The sequence below is a fragment of the Oncorhynchus clarkii genome, chromosome 1, assembly GCF_045791955.1.
Source record: "Oncorhynchus clarkii lewisi isolate Uvic-CL-2024 chromosome 1, UVic_Ocla_1.0, whole genome shotgun sequence".
Lineage (NCBI taxonomy): Eukaryota > Metazoa > Chordata > Actinopteri > Salmoniformes > Salmonidae > Oncorhynchus > Oncorhynchus clarkii.
This window is the reverse complement of record NC_092147.1, coordinates 33,497,276-33,504,944: the sequence shown is the minus strand read 5'-3', so window position 1 is coordinate 33,504,944 and position 7,669 is coordinate 33,497,276. Positions and strand designations below refer to the sequence as shown.

Here is a 7,669-nt window from a genome sequence, read left to right as displayed (position 1 = left end):
CACATTTTAATGATACTGACACTTCTAAAACAACAACGATATCACGATCGTGAAATACGTTGCGCACATTGGCACTCAAACAAAATAATATCCCACATCGCAGGTGGGCAAAAGGACACACTAAGTCTGATCCCCAATTAGAGGTAACGATCATCAGCTGCCTCCAATTGGGAACCATGCACACACACACACCAACATAGAAATATAATACCTAGAAACCCCCCTAGTCACGCCCTGACCTAAAACACAGGGCGTGACATGGTGTGAATACTGTCCTAACTTATTCTGCAAGTGCTGGATTTGCTAGTTAACGTATATGGTTTGATAACTAATGAACTCTGTAAATGTCTATCTTTTACCTCATAATGCATCAATTTGACATCAATTTATGTTGCAACCAAATAATATATGGATGTGGCTGTAAATACTGCATCATCATTCTCCAATCGAAAGAGTCATTGGAAAAAAGAGTCATCTGTGCTATATTTTGGAAATGTAGTTTAGTGTACAATGCACTACTTACCTGGGTTGTATATAACAATATAATCCACTCATTATTTAAATTACAGTAATATATAAATAATTTCAATTAGAGAGCCAGGCAAAACTGTATGATTTGACAAGTCACATAGAAAAGGTGATCTTGTACAATGTTGCATCGGGCAGAAATGGCATACAACAACATGCTATGTTTTCACAGTAGCCACCTGCTTTACAATACACCTATTTCTGGTTCTGTCCTATATATGTAGTGTATACGGCAGGGGTTCCCAAACTGTTTTTTTGGCCGCAACCCCATTTTGAAATTAAAATGTTTTTGTAATCCCGCCATGTGAAAAATGTTATGTTATAAACGGCCAATGTTTACTTTTTTTATTTGGGCTATGACAGTTTATTACAAATCACTTTGACAGTACCTTTGAAAGTATTTCAATCTGATGGAAGTAGGATTTTAAGTGACTGAAATGCATCAGAACATTTTGAGTGCTCTTGATGATGATCTTTTCCCCCCAGTCTGATTTAGTACCTGGTCTTGTCCATGAGTCCTGTGTGGCTTGTAGAGGGAAACAGAAGACACATACGTATTCCTGAGAGTATTATCTTTCAATGATTGGGTCATAATATTTTGTAGCTTAAACGGTTTAAAAGATAGAGCCACATTTGTAGGAAGAAAACAGAAACCGCTCTGTTTATTTCAAACACATCTAGCGGCAACCAGAGGTTACTGACCTAATGTCGGTTCTATCAACCAAGCTCAATTTGATACATTTGATTTCAGTTTCTCTCGTGACCCCCACATCGGGTCACAACCCCTAGTTTGGGACACGATGGTATAAGGATAATGAAACTGGAAGACTGACATATTTGTCAACATACTAACAACCTGCCGTTTGACACAAGTTATTTTAAAAAGTGTGCATGTCAAGTTATAGTCAAATACTGTATAAAAATGATGTCTACTATTCTTTCTATTCAGAACTTCAAAAATATGTTTTGAAATGTGTATCCTGTCATTTATTCTATTGGATTAAATGGTAGTTAAAAGGACTAAATGGTGAGCCTATCATTATCTACTGTAGCGGTGACTAATCAAAAGATGCACATGGTATTTCAAGGAAAACTTTGATTTTGCATAAACGACTAAATGTGGAGGTGTGTGAAACCCCAATGAATGTACAATCAAAGCTTCTGAACATAAGATAGGGGACATTAGAAGTGTTATCAGTTTAGAGTTTTTTACTTAGAGTTTTGAAAATATACCACTTCTGAAAAATGTGCCAAAGTGGTTGAAAAAACAGTATATACAACCCAGGTATTTCAGAAATGCATTCTACACTACACTATACACTGAGTATACAAAACATTAGAACACCTTGCTACTATTGAGTTGCACCCTCTTTTGCCCTCAGAAAAGAAAAAAACTGTAATATATACAAAATTGTCTAATTATCTATTTATAATGCGTAAATCATTTTGAATTGTTTCTGACTATCAAAATAAATATATAAATAAATATATATGTATATTGTCACATACAACAACTAGGAGCAAATTAGATACTGACAGAACTGGCAAAGCCTCCAATGACATGACGTGTCGGTCACAAAGACCTTTCTCAAGGCCATGACCGAAATGTTGGATGTTCGCAAATGTTACACAACTCTTTTGAATAGTGTGCTACTAAAGGAACATTAGCCAGGGCATTTGATTGGCTAAAACTTTGACCCCTCAGAAAAGGAACGGTCAGATAAAGAGGGGGCGGATTTCCAATAAGTAAACAACGCTCCATCTGTTATAAAGGTGGCCGCAATTCGTTCATCCTCATCACAGCATCCAGTGAACATTGCGGATTAGTTCTTGTAGCGAAGCCATTGCGATGAAGTGGAGTGCAGTTTGTCTAGTGGCAGTGGCCACGCTTGGCTGGCTGTGTGATGCTCAGATTTACTTGGAAAAACCAGGATGGCCACCCATCCAGACACCACCGTCATGGCCAGCCCAACCCCCTCAGAAGCCTATTCAACCCCCTCAGAGGCCTGCCCAGCCCCCTCAGTGGCCTGCCCAGCCCCCTCAGAGGCCTGCCCAGCCCCCTCAGAGGCCTGCCCAGCCCCCTCAGAGGCCTGCCCAGCCCCCTCAGAGGCCTGCCCAACCCCAGCAGTGGCCTGCCCAACCCCCTCAGAGGCCTGCCCAGCCCCCTCAGTGGCCTGCCCAACCCCCTCAGAGGCCTGCCCAACCCCCTCAAAGACCTGCCCAACCCCCTCAGAGGCCTGCCCAACCCCCTCAAAGGCCTGCCCAACCCCCTCAGTGGCCTGTCCAACCCGGTACGCCGCTTCAGAGGCCTAAATTCCCCTCTGACCCAGGCTCAAAGCAGAGCTGTGATGTTGATGGCCAACACAAGGTGCAGTGTGGACTTCCTGACATCACTGCCGCCCATTGTGATGCCATTAACTGCTGTTTTGATGGACGGATGTGCTTCTACGGAAAATCAGGTATGTTTTTGACCATGCTCATTTTACTCTAGAACTCTATGTTGTAACAGTACGGTTTTACTTTATGTACTGCCCCCTCAGAGAAACTTGTTTATCGCACTTCACCAGAAAACAAATCATTGTATTCTGAACTCTCACTGATTCCACTTCCACTTATATATGGACAATTTTTATCCAAAGCAGTTTAATATCAACATGTTCCAACATGCTCCAATTTACTCAAGGACACTAAGTTCATGTTTTTGTTATGCTCTTTGTCACCAGTGACTGTTCAGTGTACCAAGGATGGCCAGTTTGTGGTGGTGGTGGCCAGGGATGCCACTCTGCCCAGCCTGGAACTGGACTCCATCAGCCTGCTGGGGACAAACGGAGCCCACTGCCACCCTATTGGCACAACTTCTGTCTTTGCCATCTACCAGTTTAAAGTCACTGAATGTGGAACTGTCATGACGGTACGTATCACCTGTGCCTGGCTTCCGTCTCAGTACAGGGAAGTAGCTCCTATCTCCTTCAAATAATTGGATCACATCTTCTGTATTGGTTGCAACAATGATCATATCATGATCATATCACTGATTGTTTATTCAGGTTTAAAGATGCTGCCACATTGTGACAAAAGCTCGTTGTCAAAGCTATAGTGATTTTGCCTCTTAAAGATGACCTGTATAACATAGTTGTGTTTATTGCAGGAGGAAACTGATACTATTATCTATGAGAATAGGATGTCCTCTTCATATCAAGTGGGGGTTGGCCCCTTTGGCTCCATCACCAGGGACAGCCAATTTGAGTAGGTGATATAAAAAAAAAAAATTATAATAACAACACAAAAACAACAACATCCTAAGGAACCATCACTTTAAATTGTTGTGTACTATATATGGAGCCAGGGGCCTCATTTATCAACCGTGCATACATACAATTCTGGGGTACGTGGAGATTCTAGGATTAGCTTGAGCAACAAATTATTGGGATCATTCAACTGTCGAACGCAGCACATACTCATGTTTTCATTGATAAATTAGAGCCATACTATATTTTTGCACTCGTGAAAATACGAATTGTTGTTAAATATTTGGCTTATCCTGCTTTGGTTTAGGCTCTGAATTTAAATAGGCTATGATGTTGCATTCCTATCAATACTGTAGCCTACCCAATTTAAATAGGCTACCGGTCTTTACGTCCGAGCATGTTTGGCTATTAAATGAGCAATGGATAAATGGTAGGCTATTATTTGTTGTGTAGTGGGAAAACCAGTTGTGAGAAAAGGAGAGACATAATTTAGGCCTATATAATAAAAGTTTTAAAAAACACATTGGGCAACATACATTACCAATGAAAAATGTATAAATGTTATGATTAACCCTGTTCTTATTAGCCTACCATTATTATAATTCCTGTACACATTAATTTCCTTCAAAATAAGAATATTTGCTTGCAATACAATTGATCAACCGCTCTAAGTTCTGGGTACGCACAGTCAGAGATTTGCATGGAGATACCCACACTTTCCTGTCAACAAGGATAAATGCCAACCTTTATGGGAAAACCTGCAAACACAAGGTTTAGAGTCTCTTTTGTGTGCATTCGCCTTTGAGAAGTGAGGCCCCTGGTTGGAACTTTTAACAAGACACTGGACTTAACACAATTTTTATTGTTAAATAAGCAATGGGATCTTTAGTCATCACCTTATACGTCCTGCTTTAAAGTCTCTCAGACACCTTCAAGATGTCTGACCACACATCATTTCTTCCCAGTCTAACATTCCAGTGCAGATATAAGGGCAGTACCATTGTGGCTGTGGTTATTGATGTGAAGCCGGTTCCTCCTCCAAATCCTGATATAGCTCCTGGGCCCCTCATAGTTGAGCTCAGACTGGGCAGCGGAGGATGCCTTACCAAGGGATGTAATGAAGGTATGTGGCACTATATTCATTGATTGGTTGGTTGGATTAATAAATGGGTGAATTAATGAATCTTTCCTCTTTTGAAACAGAGGAAGTGGCCTACACCTCTTACTACACAGAGGCAGACTACCCTGTCACCAAGGTCCTCAGGGATCCTGTCTACACTGAGGTTCGCATCCTGGCGAGGACAGATCCCAACATTGTGCTGACCCTGGGTCGCTGCTGGGCTACCACAACCCCAAACCCTCTCAGCCTGCCCCAGTGGGACCTTCTCATTGATGGGTAAATATCTGAATAGGTAGTAGTAGAAGTAGTAAACATTTTAGTAACTGTTTCGTCCAATTACTGTTCTGCCCTTCCTTGCGAAGATTAGGAAAATGTTCAGCAGCTCTTGGAGTTATTCACTTAAAAAAATGACTCTTTATTATCAAAACCAATGTGTCATCTCATAGCCTTGATCAATGTATTTGCCGTTGCTGGTGTAAAGGGGGTAACGGCAAAGTGAGAGTCGTAACATGGCATGCGGCATGCCAACCCTGACGCAGACAGACACTTGACCATGACTCTGTCTGTCTGTCTACGTCTCACTCTCTCTGTCTGTCTCTCTCTCTCTCTCTCTCTGTTCATATCATTAGATGTCCTTACCAGGATGACCGTTACCTGACCACTCCCATCACTGTGGGACCCTCTTCGGGTCTGTCCTACCCAACCCACTACAGGCGCTTCGTCCTTAAGATGTTCACCTTTGTGGATCCAATGTCTATGGCCCCCCTGAGGGAGACGGTATGACCATAGAGATACATTTATGTTACATATTTACAGATATTGTTCTATTTAATTCTGAGGGTATGACTGTGTTCTAATTCTACTGGAACCATAGAGTTCAAATTAATCATAATTATAATAAGAGGTTTGAAACAACTACATTGTTGTTGTTGATTATCATGCTAACACTGTTTATTAAATTCATGCATGAAATAGAAGTGCTGTACTTTATGCTTACATTAGATTTTTGATAACACTTTTCACTGTCCTATTACAATTAGTATTTGTGATATTATTTCCACTAATTACTGGTAATTAATGATTTAACAAAAATGTGTCGGCTTGCTTGGTCACAATTGGTACTTTCTGGTAGGCCTATTTCTTACAATTACATAAGTAATATAAAAGCATATAGTTTACATAAATATTAAACTACTCTAATTTATTCTTGGGTAGTAATTATCTGGCTAGATACTTATTGCATTTAAAAAACAATCTGTACTGTCTCTTGCAGGTGTTCATCCATTGTAATACAGCTGTGTGCCTGCCATCCCTTGGAGACAGCTGTGAACCAAGATGCTACAGAAAGAGTGAGTTACTTTTCTCTGATAGGCTGCATTGCATTCCAGCAAATAGTTTCAATCCCTTCCACCCTTCCCTACAGTTTGAGTCTCGTCCCTCTCTCTGCAAATGACCACATAAAATGTTTTTTTCCAGGGAGAGACATTCCTGCTGCAGTTCAGAAGACCACCAGAATCAAGTCTAATTTGGTTTCCAGTGGCGAACTGATCCTGACTGACCCAAGGGAGCTCACCAACTAGAAAATCTTTTGACTTAACTCAAGCACTTTGTCACCGTGGTGCTGTCGGCTGTTATGATGACTTCACAGTGAGGCATGTGCAAATAAATCTGACTGTCCTCGAACTTGTTGTTCATAAATTTTTTGGTTATAGTTCCATTCATTCCATTCGGTCATTACAGTGAGCCTTCTTTAAAGCCTCTACTTTAAAGTGATACCAGCCTCCACTGGTGTGTGTGTGTGTGTGTGTGTGTGTGTGTGTGTGTGTGTGTGTGTGTGTGTGTGTGTGTGTGTGTGTGTGTGTGTGTGTGTGTGTGTGTGCGCGTGCGTGTGCGTGTGTGTGTGTGCGAGCGTGCGTGCATTACGGAGGTGAAGCGCATAGTTTGAGCCCCAGTCCGTCACATTGGTGTCAGAAGTGACAGGCTTGGCCCAAGTGATGAGTAACCTTGTCTTGGAGATTAATTGTGTTATCCCCATCCTTGAGCTAGTGTATAGGCTTTAGATCAGTGGGCTAACACATTATTTTGACTTTTGACTCAGGATATATTCAAGATATTGTTTTTAAATCATAAAGAAATTACACAGCCCAAGCTTTCAATTCAAAATATTTAATATTTCTGGAGTATGGCGTTGTACTTTTAAATTTGAAAGCCTATCTTCAAAATAGTGAATCTGGCTATGAACTTTCCTCTTGAAGAACTAGTTCGGGATTTTACAACTTATTGTTAGATGGTTCCACATCCTTAAAGTAGTTTATGTGCCAGGAGAAATTTGAATCCATTGTTCGGTTTTCTTTAAACAGCCACTGCAAAACATCAGCTAACATTAGGCACCACAAGCTAACAATTATTTTACAACAGGTGAATCTAATCCTGATTGGTTAAAACCGCATTCAAGCCGGTGTCTATTCCACAAGTTACCACTGGCTAAATCTATGACGTTAAAATGCCTATTTACTGTCTCATCAGTCTAGCCAGGAAATGTATAAACTTAATCTCCACCATAAAAAAACATCTAGAAATTCTCACATTTCTTTTAGACTAACATTTAGTTTTCACGGCGGAGATTTGTATAAACCTTGCTGTTGTTCTCCCCGGCATTTGCAACATTGTTTCAATATTATAATTATATCTCCAGCTGTCCCATAGTAATGAATGTATCAGGAGTCTGGACGAGACAGACGAGCAGGCAGCGTTTCTCAGCCAGTCGAAATCA

The 7,669-nt window shown here is 40.9% G+C and overlaps 1 pseudogene; it reads left to right on the top strand.

Moving 5' to 3' along the window:
• Positions 1 to 2,314: 2,314 nt before the first annotated feature.
• On the top strand, positions 2,315 to 6,579 carry LOC139406376 (zona pellucida sperm-binding protein 4-like; annotated as a pseudogene).
• The last annotated feature ends 1,090 nt before the right edge of the window (positions 6,580 to 7,669 follow it).